Source organism: Neomonachus schauinslandi, chromosome 6, assembly GCF_002201575.2.
Source record: "Neomonachus schauinslandi chromosome 6, ASM220157v2, whole genome shotgun sequence".
In the NCBI taxonomy this organism is placed as follows: Eukaryota; Metazoa; Chordata; class Mammalia; order Carnivora; family Phocidae; genus Neomonachus; species Neomonachus schauinslandi.
Genome location: NC_058408.1, coordinates 62,241,308 through 62,264,741, shown reverse-complemented (window position 1 = coordinate 62,264,741; position 23,434 = coordinate 62,241,308). Strand labels below are relative to the sequence as shown.

Genomic DNA, 23,434 nt, shown 5'->3' with positions numbered 1-23,434 from the left:
TTGTTTTGTCAAGTAGGAAAAGATTGTTGAAATCTAGAGCCGTAATTGTGGATTTGTTTCTCTTTTTTTGTCTTGTTTCATGTATTTTGAAGCTTCATTGTTAGTTGTATACACATTTAGGTTTGTGATAGCTTCTTGGTGAATTTACCCATTTATCATCATGAAGTGTTCCTCTCTACCCATAGCAGTAAATCTTTGTTTTAAAATCTGCTTTGTCTGGTATTAATATAAGTCCTCCAGCTTTTTTTTTTTTAATTGTATTTATCATTTCCACTGTGTTACTTTTAACCTATGTCATTACAGTTAAGTGGGTTTTCTTTTAGGCATCATGTAGTTGATTCATGTGTGTGTGTGTGTGTGTGTGTGTATTTTCATGTGTATAACAGTCTTTATTTACAACTTCATGGCAAAAAAAGAGGGAAAAGTTTAAAACAGAGCATTCCAGCTGATCTTGTCAGATTAGAGAAGTTCCATTTTAAATGTCCATCTCATTGCCCAAAGGTAAACAATACTGAATTGCATATGCAGTTTCCTTTATGAAGTATAGTGTTCATATTTTAGACATGTGTTAAACATAAAAATTCTAAGGAAGTGAAATCACTCCTTAAAAACAGCATAAATTAAGGGTGTTTTAAATTTATATTGTCCTCGTAATCACACATGCCCAATCAAAATCAAAAACTGGAAAAGCAGTTGTACTTCCTATGTGAGTGGACAGTTACAACAAACAGTCAGTTATTTTATGTGATGACCGTTGTATTTTCAATTTACCATCAACTACTCTGAACTTACCATGAGATGTAGACAAAGTCAGGAGACAAGACTTAGGGAAAGTGCTCCTTTTTGGAGGGAAGTTAAGCCTTTCGGAACACGCATGGGGAAGAAACACGCTGTTGAAAATTCTTGTGGGAAAAATGTAGTCAATTTCAACTCCTGCTGAACTGGCTTACTGTTTTCATTGACATGTTTCGTGTCGTTCTTCTGACTCCACTGTGTTTAACTCTTCTAGTTTATCTGAATCTTCAACAGTACAGAGATTTTCATCAATGGGAAGAGCACCCCTGGCTCCATTTTCCTGTCCCTTCCCTTCATTGTGCTGTTTCCAGATCACTTCCTTCACCACTTCACCCCCCTACCTCTGGAAGCTTCGCTTCATTGTTTTCTGAAATATGTGTGCTGAAGCTTTCAGGACTGGCTACAGTACCACTTCTCTCATCCACATCTCTTGGGATGTACGGGCTTAAATCTACTTCCTTTGTGTGCACTGAATCATCCCCTTTTCACCTGTTGCCTGGGTGTCACAGGTACCGTCTGCTTCCTCATGCTCATCAACCAGAATAGGACGAAATTCCAGCACCTCATGACCACTGATCACCAGTGCTTTCCCTGCTTTGAAATCTGCTTTCCTTCCTTCCTTATCTTGCTCAAGTTCATTCAGTCTTTTCTTGTCTTTTCCTTTCCTCTCATGCACACAAAGATTCTAGGGTGATTTTGGTATCATTTGAACCTAGGGCAGAACGTTGTCTTGCAATTAGATCTTATGAAATTTCGTTTTCTTTCTCTTCCTTCTTTATATCTTTCTTCAACACAAATTCAGGAGGAAATGCACAATGATGCATACAAGTATCATCCCCTCCAGGGCATACCCAAAGCCAGCCATATTTGTTGTTTTCAAAAGCTTTAAGAAAATCTTTGCACACTGTTTGAGGGTTTTTTTTCTCTTTTCGACCTCGCCATGCTTTTTGTTCAATGTTTCCAGTTTTCTCTCATCTCAATTATCCACAGTATCTTTTTCAAGTTCTTTACCTCTTGCATCACATTTTCTCTCCAGAGTCAAGTCATGAGACAACTTACAATTACCTCCCCTAGTTCACTGCCCTTTCTTGAAGAGCACACATACCATGGATTCAGGTCTGCACCTTTACTTACTTTTTGAGCAACAAGTACAGGTTTGAATAGGTCATTTAGTTCTTGCAATTCTTTCTTCTTGTCATCTTTTTTCAATTTCTTTTCAGCTTCACTTTATGCTACATGACATGGATTTTGTTGACTAAATTGAACTTGATGACTGACAGCTTTGATAAACTTATGTTGTTTTGCCCCTTTATTATTCTTTAGATCAAAAATTTTAGGGGCACCTGGGTGGCTCATTTGGTTAAGTGTCGGACTCTTGATTTCGACTCAGGTCATGATCTCAGGGTCATGAGATTGAGCCCCACATTGGGCTCCACGCTGAGCATGGAGTCTGCTTGAGATTCTTGATCCCTCTCTCTGCCCCTCCCCCACTGCTTGCACACTTTCTCTCAAAAAAATAATTTATGTTCAATAATTTTCTCTTTCTTTTTCTGCTCCATCTTTTTGCTTCCCACACCCTGACTCTGGTTTCTTGGAGGGTGTTGTAGAGACAGGTGGCACTAGGCAGACTTAAGCCCAGCTGGACACTGTCAGGGGATCTGGCCCCACGGCACGAGCAGGAGGAGGAAGACATGGGCTGCCCTAGCCACCGTACTGTGCCTCCTTTTTTCTTATTCATTAGATAATACATGATTTTTAAATGGACTCCGAAGCCCATTTTCATTTCATGCAAGTATTGATATAGTTGGGCTTAAATCTACTACCTTGGGATTTGTTTTGGCTCAATTTTTTTTATGTTACTTTCTTTTTTTTTTTTTAATGTTTTATTTATTTATTCATGAAAGTCAGAGAGAGAGAGAGAGAGGCAGAGGCAGAAGCAGGCTCCCCGCCTAGCAGGGAGCCCGATGCGGGACTCGATCCCAGAACCCTGGGATCATGACCTGAGCCGAAGGCAGACGCTTAGCCATCTGAGCCACCCAGGCGCCCCTTATTAACTTCATCTACCTGCTTTGGGATTTATTGAATATTTTATATTCTGTTTTATCTTGTCTCTTGTTTTATTAGCTATACATCTTTTTTTTTTTATTGTTTTGAGGTTGTTTCTAGAGTTTGCCATATATATGTTTAACTTCTCACAGATTGCCTTTAATTAATATTAGATCCATGCCACATTCACAGCCCATTTGTTTCCTCTTCCATTCTTTATGCTGTCATTTTACTTTCACATGGTATCAACGTCCTAGCACGTGAGAACTATATTTTGCTCTTGGCAGTTATATTTTAATGTGACTAAAATTATGTATTTACACTTTTAGCATTCTCCATTCCTTTATGTAGATCCTTGCTTCCATCTGGTATCTGGTTTTTTGGTTTGTTGCTTCTCTTCAGCCTTTATACTAAGCCTTGTTTACTTAGCTCCACTTCTCAGACATGACTCCTGGGCTTGGAAAGATTCACGGAAAAAGAATGGGTTTGAAGGAAACATAAGATAAGGAAATGATGAGAATATGACATTTCAGAAGCGGAGGCCAATGTGAGAATAAATCAAATAGGGATGAATTAATGAAGATCTGCTGACTGGGAAGGACCCACAGTTCAGGGTGGATTGAAACTGGATGCAAAAAATGGAACAGGGCGCCTGTTGATTTGGTGTAGTTTCCTGCAAGGTTAGTTCCTGTTTGCTTGATGTACCTCCTTACCAGAACGATAGCTCCTCAAGTAGGGAACTGACATAACACGATTGGACCCTTTCAGCTTTTGTTAGTATAAACTTTTAGGCAGGAGAGCTCGGAAGAGAACCTCATGGAGAGACTGTGTGGTGATGGTAATATTTAATTCCAAATGCAGTTATCCATGCCCTAGAAATACAGGACTAGCACTAGAAGTGAGAACAGAAATGGTTATGGCTATCTGGGAACTCGGTTAAGTGAGGGTTGTGGGAGTGGATTTCCTCTGTGAGCAGGGGAAGGATGAGAAAATCAATGAGAAAGAAAAAGAGAGTCGGGACAGGGTGCCTGGGTGGCTCAGTCGGTTAAGTGTCTGCCTTCGGCTCAGGTCATGATCCCAGGGTCCTGGGATAGAACCCCGTGTCGGGCTCCCTGCTCAGCAGGGAGTCTGCTTCTCCCTCTCCCTCTGCCTACCGCTCTGCCTGCTTGTGCGCTCTCTCTCTCTCTCTGTCAAAAAAAAAATATATCGGGGACAGAGGGGGGTGTGAGGACACTGAGAGCCAGGCCTGAGTGTTGGAAAATACCCACAGTCAGGAATGGAAGTTGGTTTGAGGACACATTTTTATTTTATTTTATTTTATTTTTTTATAAAGATTTTATTTATTTATTTGAGAGAGAGAATGAGATAGAGAGAGCATGAGAGGGGGGAGGGCCAGAGGGAGAAGCAGACTCCCTGCTGAGCAGGGAGCCCAATGCGGGACTCGATCCCGGGACTCCAGGATCATGACCTGAGCCGAAGGCAGTCGCTTAACCAACTGAGCCACCCAGGCGCCCCGAGGACACATTTTTATAAGGTGTATCAGAGTCCCTTGTGAAGAATCATGCAAAAGTTACAGGGACACTTTTCTGACTGAATCTGACTCTATTTTCTGCCTGAAAAATTCATCTTGATGAGTTTGGTGACTGTGGCAATTATGCAGATGTTAGTGATCGCTGTGATGTTCGTCAGTGAAGCAAGGTCAAGTATAACATGGGCACTAACAGAGAAGACAGATCATTGGCTACAATATGCCTCTAGGAGTTTCACATTGATATGCTCCTTCCCTGCTCAAAAGATGGCCCATTTTTAAATTTTGGATCAAAGAAAGATGAGCTCCAAATACCTACCAAACACTCTTACGGTTTCACATTAAAATTACTGTCTTCCACTGATCATGAGGCATTGTACTGAGGATATAAAAGAAGACAGCTGTCCAGATGTTAGTTATGGCATGGAATGCAAATGGCCGGGGTTTTAAAATCCCTCAAATGGGGTTAAGAACAGAATACAACTAGATGTTCCTTATAAGAATCTCACCTGAAACAAAATTACACAGAAAAGTGGAAAAAATAAGAGGATGAACAGAGATTTAGCAGTCAAATGTTATAAAAAGTAAACAGACAACAATAACAACAATAATTTTGGGCTAAGTTGATTTCAGTACATAAATATGAAATGTGAAAGGTCATTTTTGGCATAATGAACAACATGCACCAAATAGCAGCATCCACAAGCACAAAACGCTATCAGAAATGCCAGGGGACTTCTTAGAAATACAATTTCTTGCTCAGTGTGGCAGAGGTTTACTGGCAAGAGGCAGCTTGTGGTTTTGTTGATTTTCTTCATCAATTTTGTTTTCAGTTTCATTGATTTCTGCTCTGATTTTTATTTCTTTCCCTTATCACAGATTTTATTTGCTTTTCTATTTCTAGTTTTCTAAGCTGGAAGCTTAGATTATAACTTCAGATCTTTCCTTTCTAATGAATGTATTCAGTGCAATAAATTTTCCTTTAAGTTCTGTTTTCACTGCATCCCACAAATCTTAGATAAGTTGTATTTTCATTTTCATTTAGTCCAAAATATTTAAAATTTTTTCCTGAGACTTCCTTTTTGACTTGTGTTATTTAGATGTATTATTATTTAAAGTAAGTATTTGGGGGGTTTTGAGCTGTCTTTCTCTTACTGAATTCCAGTTTAGTTCCACTGTGGTTTGAGAGCATTCCCTTGAATGTCTGTTCTTTTAAATTTGTTAAGGTGTGTTTTAAGGCATAGAATGTGGTCTGCCTTGGTGAATGGCCCGTGAGCTTGAGAAGAATGTGTATTCTGCTGTTTTGGGATGAAGTAGTCTGTAAATGTCAATTGGATCCAATTGACTGATGGTGCTTTTCAGTTCAATGATGTCCTTACTAATTTTCTGATGCGGGATGTATCAGTTACTGATAGAGGGATGTTGAGTCTCCAAGTGGAATAGGAAGTTAATCTGCTTCTCCTTGCAGCTCTATCAGTTTTTGTCTATTGTATTTTGATACCCTGTTGTTAGGATGCATACACATTAATGATTCTTATATCTTATTGGAGATTTTGCCACCTTATCGTTATGCAATGTCCCTCTTTATCTGTGATAATTTTCCTTACTCTGAAATCTGCTCTGTTTGAAATTAGTATAACTACGCCAGCTTTCTTTTGCTAAGTGTTAGCATGGTATGTCTTCCTCCATCCCCTTACTTTTAATGTCTCGGTGTCTTTACATTTAAAGTGGATTTCTGCTAAATAATTCGTGGTTGGTTCTTGTTTTTTTACACACTCTGGTAGTCATTGTCTTTTCGTTGGTGTTTTTAGGCCATTGAAATTTAAAGTGATTATTGCCATAGTTGGAGTAATATCTGCCATATCTGTTACTGCTTTCTATTCATTGTCCTGTTCTTTGTATCTTTTTGTGCGTTCCACTCTTTTTCTGACATCCCTGGTTTTAACTAAGCATTTTCTAAGGCTGCATTTTTTCCTCCTCTCTTAGCATATCATTTATACTTCTTTTTAAACTGTCTTGGTGCTTTCCTTTAAGTTTGCAGTATATATTTACAACTAATTCAAATCCTTTTTCAAATAGTACTCCACCATTTCACAGATGGTACAAGTACTTTAAAGCAGCATTCCTAATTCCTCCTTCCTGTCCCAAGTAACATTGCTCACTAATATCACTCATCCAGAAGCTATAATTATTGTACATATTGTTGCATTATTATTTTGAACAAACTTTCATCTTAGATCAGTTAAGGGATGAGAAAATATTTTATTTTACCTTTGTTGGTTCCTTTTCTAGCGTTCCTCCTTTCTTTCTTTTAGAACTAAGTTTCTATCATTTTCTGATGAACTTTTTTTTTAAAGATTGTATTTATTTGAGAGAGAGACCGGGAGAGCATGAGCAGGGGGAGGGGCAGTGGGAGAGGGACAGGCTGACTCCCTGCTGAACACGGAGTGGATGCATGGCTCTATCCCAGGACCCTGAGATCATGACCTGAGCTGAAGTCAGGTGCTTAACTAACTGAGCCACCAGGCGCCCCTGAACTTTTTTTTTTTTTTTATACTTTTTGCAAGGTGGGCTTACTGGTGACAGATTGCCTCAATTTTTGTTTGTCTAGGAAAGTCTTTATTATTCCTTATTTTTGAAAGATAATATGGCTGGATACAGAATTCTAGGTCATTGGTTTGTTTTTCAACATAAGTATTTTATTCCATTTTTTTTTCTTACTTGCATGATTACCAAAGAGAAATCCAATGTAATTCTTGTCTTTGAACATGTATAGATAAGGTTTTTGATGTGTGTGTGTGTATGTGTGTGTATGTGTGTGTGTGTGGCTTCTTAAAATTTTATCCTTGTCTTTGATTTTCTGCAATTTGAATATGATATGGCTAGGTGTAGATTTTGGACCCTATGTTGAGTCATATTCTCTGAAATTAGGAGATACTGTTTTGGTGGCTAGCACTAATTTTGGAAAATGGCTCGGTCATTATTGCTTCAGATATTTCTTCTGCTTTATCTTCTTTCTTATATTCCTATTACATATACCTTTTATCATTGTTTCATAATTCTTATTTCTCTTTCCATCTCAGTTCTGGCAGTTCCTATTAACATTTCTTCAAGCTTACTGATTCTTTCCTTGGCCATGCCCTGATTATTAATGAGCTCATCAAAGGCATTCTTAATTTCTGTGATGGTGTTTTTTCATTTCTAGCATTTCCTTTTTATTCTTTCTTACAGAATTCATTTCTTTACTTATACTACCCATATGTTTTTGCATGTAGTGCAGTTTTTCCATTATAAACCCCTTACTATATTTTCATAGATGAATTAAATTTCTGGTCTGATAATCTCTGCCATATCTGAGGCTGGTTCTGGTACTTGCTCTTTATTGTGAAACTATGTTTTTTATCTTTTAGTATGCCTTGTAATTTTCTGTTGAAAGTCAGACATTATGTACTGGGTAAAAGAAACTGAAGAAATGGAGGTAAATAGATTTTTAGTAGAGATTTTATGTGTTTATTAGGCTAAACTTACTTGCTAATGCTAATACCATTTTTTTAGGAGATATTTCAATTTGTATGCCTTTTATTTATTTTTCTTACATTAAAGTGCAATAATGCACTTGATTAGGATTGCCAGAACAATGTCATATAGAAATGGTGAGAACAGACATTTAATTATTATAGCATTCACATATCCCCCAGTTACTATGATAGTAAACTGTAGGTTTTTTTATGCACACCATCTCTTAGATTGACAAAATTTTCCACTATTCCTGTTTTCTGAACATTTTTATTACGAACAGATGCTGGATTTTGTCAGAATTTCTGCATTCACTGACACAGTCATGGTATTTCTGTTTTAGTTTGTTAATATGGTAAATCACATTGATTTTTTAAGATTATGTCTATGCTGCATACCTCAAATTAACCCCATTCATGGTATATATTTTTTATTTACTGCTTAATTTCTTTTGTTAGTATTTTGTCAAGAATTTTGCATATAATAAGAAATAGTAGGCTATACTTTAACATATTAGCCATCTGGTTTTAGAATCACTTTTAGCTCACTTTTTATCAGTTACTAAGAAAGAAAGAAGAAAATCCTCAATGGTAATTGTGGCTTTGACTATTTCTCTTTTAGTTCTATCACCTTTGCTTTATTTTAAAGTTCTACTTGTAGGTTCTCCCAAATTTAAGATTGTTATATCTTCTTAATGAATTTACCTCCTCATCATTTCATCTAGGTTAGCTAGACACCAAAAATGAGTGGTATTTCCTTCTCTTTTATGAAAGTTTTTGCATAGAATTGGTATGTTTCTCCTTTAAATATTTGATAGAATGTCCTGTAAATCCATCTGAACCCAGACTAAAGAAATTCTATCTCTAATGGATATAGGACACTTCTAGTTATCTTTCTTTTGAATGAAATTTGGTAGCTTGTATATGTTTTTAGGAATTTAAAAATTTTATCTAACTTGAATTAGTTGACATTCAGTTGATCATTTATTGTCTTGATTTTTTTTCTATTTCTTTTAGCTTGCTTTTTAAATTAGTTCTTCTTTTTCTGGTTTATTAAGTTGAAAACTTAGATTTGAATCTTTTGTTCTTTTCTAACATGGCCTTATAGTGCTATATATTTACTTCTAAGCAACTCTAGCTCTGAGCACAGCCTATAAGTTTTGTCATGTCATATTGTGACTTACTATTTATTTCAAAATGCTTTCTAATTTCCCTTATGATTTCTTCTTTGACCACATGGGTTATTGAAGTGTATTGTTTGATAATATTTGGAGATTTTTCAGCTATCTTTCTGTTTTAATCTCTAGTTTAATTCTGTTGTTCTTAAGAACATACTTTTTATATTTTAATCTTCTAAATTTTTTGAGATTTGTTTTATGAAATATGGGTTATATTGATGAATGTTTCATGTGCATTTGCAAAGAATATGTATTCTCTTGTTATATACAGTGTTCTGTAAATGTCAATTAAATCAGGTGAATGAATAGTGTTAAGTCTACTACATCCTTGCTGAATGTTTAAGGGCTCACTTTTTATCAGTTACTAAGAAAGAAGAAAATCCTCAATGGTAATTGTGGCTTTGACTATTTCTCTTTTAGTTCTGTCACCTTTGCTTTATTTTAAAGTTCTGCTTGTAGGTTCTCCCAAATTTAAGATTGTTATATCTTCTTAATGAATTTACCTCCTCATCATTTCATCTAGGTTAGCCAATTTTTGGCGTAAAGATTAGAGATGAATGAAAAAGAATAGAAAAACAATAGAGAGAATAAAAAAAAAGTTGATTGTTTGCAAATATCTACAAAATTAACAAACTTTCAGTAAGAGTCACTAAGGAAAATATCAAATACTAAAATCACAAATGAAATAGGGACATTACTAGTGACTTTATAGAAATAAAAAAGGATTATAAAAGAATACTCTGAACAGATGTACATGTAAAAGTGGATAACTTATATAAAATGGAAAAATTCCTAAAAACGTACGAACTACCAAAATGGCTCAAGAAGAAATTGGAAATCTGAGTAAAGCTGTAACTAATAAATTAGGCAATTAAATCAGTAATCAAAAAAGTCCCAGATGGCTTCACTGGAGAATTCTGTCAAATATTTAGAGAAGAAATACCACCACTTCTTCCCAAACTCTTGCAAGAAATCAAGGGAGTAAATACTTTTTAACTCTTTCTATGAGGCCAGCATTACCCCAATTCCAAAGCCACACAGTAAGACATTACAAGAAAAGAAGACTACAGACCAACATCTGTAACTAACATAGGTACAAAATTCCTCAATAAGCTCTTAGCAGACCAATTAGTAGCATATTAAAAGGATTGTATACCATGATCAAGTGAGTTTTATCCCAGGAATGCAGACAGTTCAACAGACTAAAATTAATCACATTGATAAAGAAAAGGAACCCACATGATCATCTCAATTGATGCAGAAAAAGCATTTGACAAAATTCCACACCCTTTGCTGATTTATAAAAACAAACAAAAAAACTCGGAAAACTAGGAATAGAAGGAAACTTGCTCAACATGATAAAGGCCATAGATAAACCCACAGCTGACATCACACTTGGTATTGGAGGACTGAAAGCTTTTCACCTGAGATGAGAAAGAGAACAAGGACGTCTACTTGTGACACTTCTGTTCAACATTAATACTGGAAGTTGTAGTCAGAGCAATTAGAACAGAACATAAAAAGCAATCAAATTGGAAGGAAGTAGTAAAACTACCTCTCTTCACAGATGTAGAAAACCCCAAGGAGTACACACAAAAACACACACATAACCTCTAAAGCTAATAAACATATTCAGCACAGTTGCAGGATATGAAATCAACACAAAAAATACTTTATATTTGTATATATTAAGCTATGAACAATCTGGAAAGCAAATTAAGAAAACAATTCCATTTACAGTAGCATCAAAAAGAATAAAATACTTAGGAATAAGTAGAATCACAGGGGTGCAAGTTACATGCTGCCAAGTATACAACATTGCTGAAATAGATGAAAGAAGACATGAGTAAAGGGAGAGACACCCTGTGTTCGTGGCTTGGTGACTTACTATTAAGACGACAGTCCCCATCACGGTGTTACAGAGTCCGTGCAATCCTTATGAACACGGTCATGTGTGCAACCTGTGTAATATGCTCCCAGATTCATCTTGCTTATATTTTGTTAAGGATTTTTGCACCAGTGCTCATGGGGATATTGGTCTGTAGCTTAGAACATGCATGTCTTCTAAGGCATCAAGTCAAACCTCAATAGAAAACAAAGGAGTCATATAACTCAGACCATTTTCTGTGATCAATAAAATTGCAATAAAACTAGGAGTAATCAACAAAGAAAGACTTCTCTAAACCACAAATGTTTGACATCTTTAAGATAAACTTGAATATAAATCACGGATTACAAAGTAGCTGCATTGGAAATCGGAAAATATTGGAGTTGAATGGCAGTGAAATTTGTGAGATGCAGTCAAGGCAGTTCCTAAATACTTGTACGGGGGTGGGGGTGGGCAAACAAAATAGAAAGATCCAAAATTAGCCAAGCTTCCAAATTAAATTAGGGGAGGAAATTCAACAACAGAATAATTACGGTGAGAGAGAGTAGAAGCACCAAGTAAATGTAAAAGTACAAATGAATGAAATAGAAAGCAAACGTTTGAAAGGATCAAGAAAATGCAGTTATATAAGAAAGAGACTAGTGAAGTAGACAAATCTCAAAATTACTCAAGAAAAATATTAGGAATTAAAATGAGATACAGAATATAGAAATGAAAATGTAATGCAACTACCATGAATAATTTTTATACTGTTTATTAAAAAAGAGAGGTAATGGATAATTTTAAGCAAACTATAAATTATCAGCTGACTCAAGAAAAATGTGAAAACATTTCATTGTTAAATTAGTATAAAATCTGTCACCTCTCCAGTTCCAGTGTTTTCACCCCAATACAAAAACACCAGTACAAGTCTAGATGAGTTTTTCAGGTAATCTCCATCAAACATCCAAAGAGAAGATAATCCCTGTCATTAGAAAGATTTTATACAAGCTGCTCCTAAGAAAGAAAGAGGGTTATATACTTCTCAAATTTATTTTATAACCTTTGGTAACCTTGATAAGACTCCTACAAGATAAAAATTAGAGGCCATTTGTGAACAGAGATTTAAATATTCTAAGTAAAATATTGAGCAGTTATTTTTAACAATGCATAACTATTTGTGTTCTCATATCCATGTTAGATTTGTTCTAGAAATATGATTAGATTAGAAAAATTTAATGTCATTCATCACATTAGAGATTAAGGAAGAAATCCACATGACCATCTCAATCTTTATAGAGAATAAAAAAAAGAGGAAGAAAAATGAAAATCTTTTCATGAAAATGAAAGTAGAAACCATTCGTGATTTTTTTTTAAAGATTTTATTTATTTATTTGACAGAGAGAGATAGTGAGAGAGGGAACACAAGCAGGGGGAGTGGGAGAGGGAGAAGCAGGCTTCCCACTGAGCAGGGAGCCCAATGCAGGGCTTGAACCCAGGACCCTGGGATCATGACCTGAGCCGGAGGCAGACGCTTAATGACTGAGCCACCCAGGCGCCCCCCATTCGTGATTTTTAAAGATATATTTAAAACACATTTAGTAACCTCGAAGTAAAATGAACCTTCTTTAAATAAGTTTTTATCAAAATTTTTTCTACAAACATTATACTTAATGGTTGGATATTACAAATATTTTCTTTAAATGTAAGGAAAATGATATCTATCAATATCACGTTTGTGGCGGTTTTTTGAAATTGTTTTTTAAAGATTTTATTTACTTTATTTGAGAGAGAGAGAGAAGGGGCAGAAGGAGAGGGAGAATCTCTAGCAGATTCCCAACTGAGCAGTTGTCCCGACGCGGGGCTCAATCCCACAACCCTGAGCCGAAACCAAGTCAGACACTTAACCAACTGTGCCACCCAGGTGCTAGTAAGATAAGGTAATAAAAATAAGATAAGAAAAAGAAGTAAGTGGTGTGTGATTTTTAAAGGAAAAAAAAAACTTAACAGATCTTTGATGATGGAATATGTAGTAATTACATTTTGTCTTATTCTTACAGTGGACTACTATACTGAATAAAAAATGAATATGGATTTGTAAATATCAATTGGTAAATTTATTTATAAGTATTTATTGGTAAATCTCAAAAATACATGAACATAAAAAATCAAGTTACATAAGATACTTAGGGAATGATACCATTATTACAAAAACTGAAAATGAACTAAAGAAAATTATGTTTGTGATGGCCTATCTATGGGCAAAAAGTATAAGCACTTGCATGCAAATGATACAGAGCACAGCACTACAATATTTGCTTGAATCATATTCAATTGTAATTTGGGGGATTAAAAATGGGTGAATATTAGTGAGGGGAAAGCAATAGGTATTAGCTGCATCTCCATGTTTTATATCTTAAAAAAAAAAAGTTTCAAAGTACATATGACAAAATGTTAACATCTGTTAGGTAGATCTGGTTGTCATTTATATTATTTTCCACTCTTTATGCTCAAAATAGTTCTTTTTAAATTTTGTAAGTGAAGTGGGAGGGGAAAGAAATGGAAGCACCAAGCGTAGGCTCCTCGAGAAAATGGAAGGAGGGAGTAAGAGCAAAATGGGAAACAGCCCACAGAGTGGATTAGATGTGTGTTTGCTTTCATGTTGCTCGTGTACCTGGGGAAAAATCCAGTCAGGGCTCTGGAAGTGGAGATACATAGCCCAAAAGTAAGTTTATATACAGATAGTAAGATGTATGATATAGAGATTGTAAGATGTGAGATGATGATAAATACAGGGAAAAGTAAGACATAAGGAAAAAGCAAGATCTGTGAAGGCTAGCCAAAGGGATTAGTCTTTAGAAGAGGATGAGGTGGGGCACCGTCGTAGTGTCATTGATGGGAAAGAAATGGGAATGCCCACTGAAGCAAATGTTTTTGTAAATATTTGGTCCAGAAAGTTGGGGTAGTTCCTGCCTGAAGGCCCCAGCTTTATCGCAGGAGTCCTGCCTTCTTAGAGTGAGAGTCCTCTCACTGGGGACAGGGCAGGAGTGCCAGCCAGTGTTTAGGGGCCCAGCTGAGGCAGAAGATTCCAGAAGTTTATGCGGACTGCTGAAGCTTTATTCTTTGTAAGGAAAAAATAATATTACAAAACAGTGAAGACCAAGAAAGAGGCTTTTAGGGAAGATTGATTTGGAATCTTTGGCTCATTTTGATCTTAAGATTTTACCTCATTTTGATCTACCTTCTACTTATCACATTCGTACTTACTTTCCAGAGGTTTCCTTCAGAAAAGAAGAGAAAACTTGCTTTTAGAGAGTAATTTAGGTACTTCATTGTTTACTTTGGCCACTGGTTTGGTATTTGTTTCAGTGAAATGGCAAATGTTTAAATGAGTAATTTTATTTTAGTACGTAGTGGGAGGAGCAGAGAGAGGCCTAAATGAAATGATGCCTCAGGGGATAGGGCCCATGGGGATCTTCCACACCTTGCTGTCTTAATTTGGTTCCTTCCTTAAATTTCTGTGTTCCTATTTGAATATCAGCCTTCACCTCTGTCCAGATGCTAAGTTAGAACTTCTGGTATTATTTTTTTCCATGTTCACCCTTTCCAATACTCTTCATTCTTTTTTTTATAATTAAAAAAGAATTGTTTTGGGGCCCTTGGGTGGCTCAGTCAGTGAAACATCTGCCTTCAGCTCAGGTCATGATCCCAGGGTCCTGGGATCGAGTCCTGCATCCGGCTCCCTGCTCAGTGGGGAGCCTGCTACTCCCTTTGCCTGCCTCTCCATCTGCTTGTGCTCTCTCTCTGTCAAATAAATAAATCTTTAAAAATAAAAAAAATTGTTTTGCTGAGCTCTGGTTTGCCCTATCAAGTGTACACGGGGGTGGGTGTTCGTAAGGTCAGCGGGTCACTGTTTCCGCTGTCTGAAGCAGAGCGAGCACTCCCATCTCTTCACTCCTTGGAGACTCAGTTCCTTTCTGGTACATTCCCCTTCAGCCCCAGGAACTTCCCTCATTTTGTGTAGTGCACGTCGGCTGGCAAGGAACTTGTTTTCTTTTATCTGATGGTGTCTTTATTTTGCCTTCATTCTTGAAGGAGATTTTCACTGAATGTAAAATTGTAAGCTGATAGTTCAGTGAGTGCTTACTCAGTCATGTGTTCCCTTGTAAATTATGTGTCCTGTTTCACCGGCTGCTTCCAGGATATTTTCGTCTGTGTGATGGCTTTAGAATAAATCACTCTGACTAGGCTAAGCTACATTTTCCAGAATTCTTCTGTGAGATTCTCGCAAGCTACCTCATGGGTCGGAGGCAGTGGTCAGGCCTGTGTGCTGCTGGCCCCCCTGCCAGCCTGAGTAGCTGTCCCCGCTGTCGGCTGGCGAGTGTATTCGGCTCCATGATACGGGCCCCCAGCTTGGGCAGCAGAGCCACTCCATCGAGGTCAGGGGCAGTAGGAAATGACATGGGCTTCCGTCTGTCCCGTGGGCTCCTGTTCATGCTTCTGGGTTTCACATTGCTCTTGTCCCTGCTTGACACGCATTCTCCCCTCCCACCTCCTGCCCTGCGGACGCCAAGCTCCCCATATCCTTACCCGTGGGTGACAGCCTTAAACACACTGCACGGACAGCCATCTCTCTCAGCTGAGTGAGTTCAGATCACCTAATCCCTTCCTCCTCCTTCCTTCTTTTCTGCCCTCCTCTTCCTCTCTCCTTCTCTTTCTCCCTCAGCCTCTCTCTCTCCCTCTCTCTCTCTCTCTGTCTCTCACACACACACACACAAACACACACACAGTGTTTCTGCTTTTCTGCTTGAACCCGGACTGATAGACTTTGGTTTTCAGTCTATACTGTGTGTAGGTGAGATTTTCTTTGTATTTATCCTACTTGGAGTTCTCTGAGCTTTTTGAATCTCTTACTAACTTTAGAAGGATTCTAACCATTATTTCTGGAAATATATTTTTTGTCTTACTGTCTTTGTAATTCCAATTCCGTATACCTTCGACCTTTCGACACCGTCCCACAGGTCTTTGAATTTCTGTTCATTTTTTCTAATTTTTTGCCTGTGCTCTTCAGTTCAATAATTTCTATTGACAAATCTTCCAGTTAACTGACTCTGCTGTAATCTTTAAACTGCTGTAAGTCCATACAGTGAATTTCTTATTTCAAATGTTGTGTTTTTCTTAAAATTTTAGATTGTGTGTTCTCTTTTTTTAAAAGTTTCTATTTCTCCATTTCTTTGATCATTAGGAACATATTTTACTTCACATCATTGAGCGTAGTTATAAAGTCTGCTTTAAAATTCTTGTCTGCTAATCCCAAAGTCCAGGCTTGTTCACATCAGTCTCCCTGACCGTCTCTTTGTGGTGTGTGGTCCATCTTCTCCTGTTTCTTTTTATGTTGAGTCATTCTGGAATATGTCCTGGGCATTGTGACTGATACACAGTAGGGCCTCTGAATTCTATTAGATTACAACAAAGAATATTGATTTTTTTTTTTTTTTTTTGGTATTTGTAGGCAGTTTATCATGGCTGAACTCAAACAGCAACCTCTGTGCCTCCCCAGTGAGCATCAGTTAAAATTTTAGGTCAGTTTATTTAGACTTCCCTAGGTAGCTTGAAGTCTGCCCTGTGCATGCGTGATTCAGGAGTCGGCCAGAAATTTGGGCAGACTATATTCAGAATGTGGGGCCCCCCCTCTTCTGCTCTCCCTACTTTAAGCTGCTGTGCTTATCCCAAGGTAAGACTATAAGAATGTAAGACTATAGATTTCTCATCCAAGTTTTAACCCCACATGGTATAGACTGGAGCTAAGAGCCACAAACATGGGGAATTCATCCAGTACTGTTTCCTTCTTCATAGTGTCCAACTCCCCTGTGGTACATACCTGTTTCTAGTTGCTTCCCAGAACCTTCGGATTTTCTCCAGAGTTTATAATTATCTACAGGAGGGTTGATCCAACAGGAGCTGCTTGGCCATTAAGAGAAGCAAAGCTTAGTATTTATTTTTAATTATGCATCATAGCATGTCAAACACAGCCTTGCTTCTGGTGACACAGGAACATTTTTTATTCATGCAAAGAAGTATCCCACAAATTCACATTTGTGCAGCATTCCGAAGAGTCTGTGTAGGTGAAAGAGCTTATTTCAGTGTTGTGAATTAGCAGTGAATGTGTGGTTAGTTCCGTGCACCTCCAGGAGATAACTCTAGGCTCTTCCCTTCCCTGCTTGTCCCAGCTCTTACTGACAAACTCAACTCTCCTAGTAAATGTGCAATTTGCATCACCTTTTGTCTTGAGTAGGCCTCAAACACTGCAAGACCAAAGGACCTCATATGAATATTTTACAGTGTTTACTCACCATTTACTGCTCATCTACTTTGTACCAAGGGTTAGGAATGCACCGAGCATCTAAAGGGAAGATCCCTGTCCTCAAGTTGCTCACAGTTTAGTGGAGGAGACACAAATAAACAAACTATTTGCATTTCTGTGTGACCTCCAGGTTGAATTAAAAGTAATTGGAATTAGGGGCGCCTGGGTGGCTCAGTTGGTTAAGTGTCTGCCTTCGGCTCAGGTCATGATCCCAAGGTCCTGGGATGGAGCCCCACATGAGCCCCACATCCAGCTCCCTGCTCAGCAGGGAGCCTGCCTCTCCCTCTACCCCCCCCGCCCCCCCTCCCCGTGCTGTCTCTCTTTCACTCAAATAAATAAAAATCTGTTTTAAAAAAGTAATTGGAATTTTATTTATATTTTGCTTTTGGATAACTTCAAGTAGTATGAAAATTTGGGGCCTCAGTTTTTTCATTTTAAAATGAGGAGATTGGATTAGATCTACAAGATTCTTTTCAATGCAAATATTTTATAATTCAGTTGAAAATGCATTGAAAAGAAGAGATACTCAAACACCCACTTCTTTGTTCTTCGTAAGAACTTGAGTACATTGGATCACTTAAGCCCTGTTGAACTTCGAGGTGCCCGGCTAAAGGTAATGCTGCTTGTTCTAGCTTCCCATCTTATGATTCTGTGTCTGGCTGGCCCATGTGCACCTGCAGGGGTCCTTGGATGCATAGTCAAATTAGGAAAAATACTTGTGCGTTTAGAACCTCTTGTTCCTCCTCTCCCTCCTTTGGGGGCCTGCACAACTGAGCTCCTGCCTTTGGGATTCTTCACCTGATTCTGGTTAGTTTCTGCAGATCCGTGAACTAACACAGTGCCGGGGCACAGGGGCTCCCCACAAACCCAGATTCTCTCTGCCAGTAGCTCCCTCACCTCTCACAGAAACTCTCTGCCTCTCTGCCGTCAGATTGAACCTCCACATTCTCCTGCTCTGCTTCTTAAGTCCTCTACTTTTCCTTCTTCCCTTCCCACAAAATCTTATCCCCAAACCCAGAGGCTCTTGGATCACTAGGTCCTCTGTAGGGGTTGGTCTGGTATGATAATGAGAGAGTGTCTGTCTTGGTGGGAAGGTGGGCACGGGGATAGGATCTTGGTCATCTTCACGGAAATATGATATGGATTTCTTTGTAAAAATATTACTAAATCTTGGTTGGGAGCTTTATTATTAATATCCATCTTTTTCTGTATTATAGGTTTAATAGACTTTAATGTGACTGCCTGGGAGCCTACCCACATTTTATATGGTTTTTGTTTGGTTGGTTTGGTTTTTGTCTATTGAAATAGGTCCCAAGTTTTCTTCGTCTTACACCATTTCTCCCCAGTTTACATACTCGTTTAACTTTTGCCCATGTTCATGAACATTTCTAATCAGAGACAGTGATTAGTGGCTCCCATGCTCCTGGTGGGAGGCCTTGCCTGTGTGGTCAGCTGGAGGGGGATGAAGAGTGGACTGTTCCAGCAAGTTCTTGAGGTCTGTAATGGACTCGGCTTGCCCATCCTCACCTGTATAGCAGCAAAGTCTTTTTACTACTGTCCCTCGCCTTCCAGAGAGGGCTCTGTTTCACTAACAAGAGTTGTTTTACCTCCATAAGCAACTCTTCTCCAAGTATGCCTGAGGTCCTCCAATGATGTAATGTGCCCATGGATGTTTGTGAGCAGCACCACCTGTCCACAGACTCACAGCCAGCGGAATGTTTGTGAAGCTCTTTTTAAATGAGGACATTGATCAAGTAAAAGAAAGTATAAGTTCAGATTTCTGGGGGTTACTTTCAAAGCAGTGCAGACCATGCATACTGTGTGTTAAAAAGCCCTTCTAAATTCCAGCAGGGAAAACAGATGTATTAATTAAACATTTAATGTTTGTTATAGCTAAAATATTCACTTTGCTGGGCTCAACTTAGGATATAATATTTGTATATTAGTGTGATATATACCTTGGGAACCTTGGTGCATTTTTTTAAATAGGATCAAATCAACATTGTGGACATGAATTACTATTGTGTGGTTTTGTGAAAATGAAGGATAGGTATTGGAGTTTCTGGTAATCTGTCAAAAAAATGTTAATTGGTATTATAAAGCTTAGCAGATAATATAATTAAGCAATGTTTGCTATAGATTTAGTTTTGTTAGAAATAAATCCTCTTTCCATATTCCCACTTTTCCTGTGTGTGTGTGTGTATGTGTGTGTGTTTATGTGTGTGTGCATATACATATACAAACACACAAAGCATAAAACCAGTTTTTCAGGAGGGGTGCCTGGGTGGATCAGTCATTTGAGCATCTGACTCTTGATTTCGGCTCAGGTCATGGTCTCGGGGTCATGAGATTGAGCCCCGCATGTCAGGCTCCATGCTGGGCATGAGCCTGCTTGAGGTTCTCTCTCCCTCTCTCTCCGTAACCCCACCTCCCACTTGCATGCTGTCTCCCTCAAAAAAACACAAAAAACAAAAAGAGTTTTTCAGGAGAACAGAGATTAATTAAACCAGAATCCCTATGTAAGCTTAGTTACTCTCTTGATGTTTTAAAGAGGTAGAATTACAGCATTAGATTATTGTCTGTGGCAAATCTGAGCCTTCAGGAGTGTTGGCAATTTTTATTGCCAGTGTCTGTGTTCCCGGGCTTTTTGATCTATATCAGAGTGGTGGACATAAACGTAATATTCAAATAGGGTGACGGCTGCAGTTCCATAGAAACCGTCTGTATGAGCTTTCCCTGCAAGTTTCAAGCCCTGCTGTCTATTTCTAGAGTGCCAACACTGAAAACAGAAGAAAGAACATAGGGACTGGGAGGTAGCAATTGATTTGTTGCTGAGGAAGGTCAGGGGAGACTGACCCTCAGCAACCTTGGCGTCTGTACTCCCCTACTGTCCCTCCAGCCACACCAGGACTACGACTTACTCTAACAAGTTCAGGGGGATGTTTTCTCTCTATTCTTTCACTTACACTGGAAAGAAACACAGTGCTTTAGAAAGATAGCAAATGACAGAGTGATTGATACCATGTAAAATCTGGGAGAGGGTCAGTGTGGAAGGATTTGGGGGGCTGCTGTCTTGCTGCCACGCTGTGGTCTTGAGACTGCAAGGACACGCAGCTCTGATAATGCCTTGTTGGTAAACTGGAAGCACAGGCCTCAGCCCAGCACTGTGGTCTTCCTGTTTACATCATCCGGAGCGACATTTCCTGAAAACCAATGAGCTTTCAAAGAGATACGTTCGGGGTTTAATGCATCTGTTGGGAAAATATGTCAGGTTTGCAGTTAATGCCATCCATTGAGTTAACATCTGAAGGTAGCTGAGATTTACAGTTGAGTGTTTCTGCCTCTGCCACCACCTCTGCATTCCTCGGTGAGAGTCTGCAGTGTGTCAGTTGACACAGGAGTGTTTTGAGAGCTGTGTCCAGAGCAGGGGAGGGAAAATTAAGATGATACTGGTTTAGGGGCAAAATAGAAAATTAATGTGTTAGTCTGCTGGGGCTGCCATAACCGAGTACCACAGCCTGGGTGACTTAACAGAAATTTGTTTTCCCACGGTTCTGGGAGCTAGACGTTCCAGATCAAGATACTGGCAGGGTTGGTTTCTTCTGAAGCCTCTTTCCTTGGCTTGTAGATAGATGCCTTACCTGTTCCTCCTCACGTGGTCTTTCCTCTGTGTGCGTGCCTCTGGAGTCCCTTTGTGTGTCCGCATTTCCTCTTCTTACAAGGACACCTGTCAGGTTGGACTAAGGCCTACTCTAACAACTCGTTTTAATGTAACCACCTCTTAAAAGGCCCTCTCTCCCCATACAGTCCCTGGGGGTTAGGACTCCCAACATACGGTTTTGGTGGGGAGGGGGCACAATGCAGCCTATAAGAATGAAATATTTGAAATGTGTTCAGTTGTTCAAAGTGAATATATGCTCTGGGAGTCAGAGGAAACCCGCAGCTGGGCGTACCCAGAATGTGTGTGGTGGTGCCTCTGTTGGGGTCTGTGGTGGTTCTTTGCACGTTCTCTCTCACACCTTTCCCCATGTACAGAAATTAGGTTCTCACTTCCCTTTGTGGATGTTCATACTTTACTGCGTCGTCTTCTGCCTCTGTGTGTGAGCTGAGGGGAGGAAATATGCCCCCAGCACGCTTGCCTTGACTTTGACTAACGTCCAGAGAAGCAGTCAAAAGCAAAAGCATTTTCACTCCGTGTCTTTGCAGGCGCCACAGTAGAGAAAGCTTGGGATCCAGAGACAGGAGGGTTTGCTGCTCTAGTTGCTACTTGTATCATCTTCAGCAAGTCATTTTACCAAGTTTAGCTTCAGTCTCCTCATTTCTAAAAGGGCAGGCTACATGCTCTCTGACATCTCACTTGAGCTCCAAGATTGAATAATGATTCATTTATTTTGCCACTAAGTGGCAAGCACCAGTTCAGGAATCCGGGCTGTAGCATTGGTGCAAAACAAGGTCTCAGGTGAGACAAGTATGAAACAACTAGCAAGTGGTAGACTTATTTCATCTCAACCATAACACAAAAATCTTAATTTTACATCTAATAACAAATCTTAAAGTACATAAAACAAAAACTAATAGGACCATAAGAAAAAATAGACAAATGCACATTATAATTTGACATGTCAGTACTATCTCTAAGTAATTGATAGAAGCAGAGAGAAAGTCATTAAAGTTAGAGAAGATACTAGCAACACCATCAGCCAGTTTAATGTAATTGACATTCATAGACCACCACCCGACAACAGAAGAACATTCCTTCTTCTCAAGATCACACAGAACGTTTACCATGATATACCATATTTTGAGCAAAACAACTCTGTAGATTTTAAAGGATTCAGATAACTTAAATCATGGTCTCTTTGAATGAAAAAGGAATAAAATTAGAAATCAAAACAAAGATATATGGAAAATCCTCAATTACTTGGAAACTAAGTGCAATTTTAAATAATCCATGGGTGGAAGAAGAAACCAAAAGGGAAAGTATAAAGTATTTTGAACTGACTAAAAATGAAAAACATGTTTTGCTGTGGGCTACAGCTAATGTAATACCTCAAGAGAGTAGTACCAGAGGGCAATATTCAGAAAGAAGAAAGATCTGAGATTGGTGACCTTATCTTCCATCTTGAGAAACTAGAAAAAGAAGAACAAATTAAACTCAACAATGTAAGCAGAAGAAAGGAATTAATAAAGATTGGGGCAGCAGTCAGTGAAATAAAAATGAAAAAATAATAGAGAAAATTGATGAAAGGTGGTTGAGAAGATAAACAAAATTGGTAAATTTCTAACCAAAGTGAACAGAAAAGCAAGAAGACAGCTATTAATACCACAAATGAGAGGGGTGACATCACTACAGATTTTATGAGTATGAAATGGATACTAGGAAATAGCATGAAAATCTTCATGTCCATAAAATCAACAGTTTTGCTGAAATGGACAAATCCTTTGAAAGATGCAAATTACCATGAAGAAATAGATATCATGAATAACTTGGTATGTGTTAAAGAAATTTTATTTGTAGTTAAAATGCTTCTCACAAAAAAGACTCCCAACCCATATGGCTTCACCAGTGAATTCCCAAACTTTTAAGTGAGTAATAGTATTAGTTCTACAAAGATTCCTCCAGAGAACTGAAGAAAAAGGCAATATTTCCCAGTTCATTCTGTGAGGCTAGCTTAACCTGATACCAAAAGCAGGCAAAGATAATATAAGAAAAGAAAACTATAGACCAATTTCCTTAATTAACATATGTGTAAAAATACTTTACATAATTTTAGCAAATCAAATCCAACAATAAATACAAGAATAGCACATCATTATCAAGTGGGGTTTATTCTAGAAATACAAAGTTGGTTTAATATTTAAAAGTCAGTCATTATGAGGGTTGCTGGAGTGGTGGGGGGTGGGAGGGATGGGGTGCCTGGGTGATAGACATTGGGGAGGGTATGTGCTATGGTGAGGGCTGTGAATTGTGTAAGACTGTTGAATCACAGACCTGTACCTCTGAAACAAATAATACATTATATGTTAAAAAAAAAAAAAAAAGGAAGAAGATAGCAGGAGGGGAAGAATGAAGAGGGGGAAATCAGAGGGGGAGACAAACCATGTGAGACTATGGACTCTGAAAAACAAACTGAGGGTTCT

At 38.4% G+C, this 23,434-nt stretch overlaps 1 protein-coding gene and 1 pseudogene across 1 annotated transcript in view; one reads left to right on the top strand and one right to left on the bottom strand.

Moving 5' to 3' along the window:
* AKT3 (AKT serine/threonine kinase 3) overlaps positions 1 to 23,434 on the top strand; it is a 298,230-nt gene that overhangs the window by 262,414 nt on the left and 12,382 nt on the right. The window lies entirely within an intron of this gene.
* Positions 956 to 2,572, bottom strand: LOC110574168 (annotated as a pseudogene).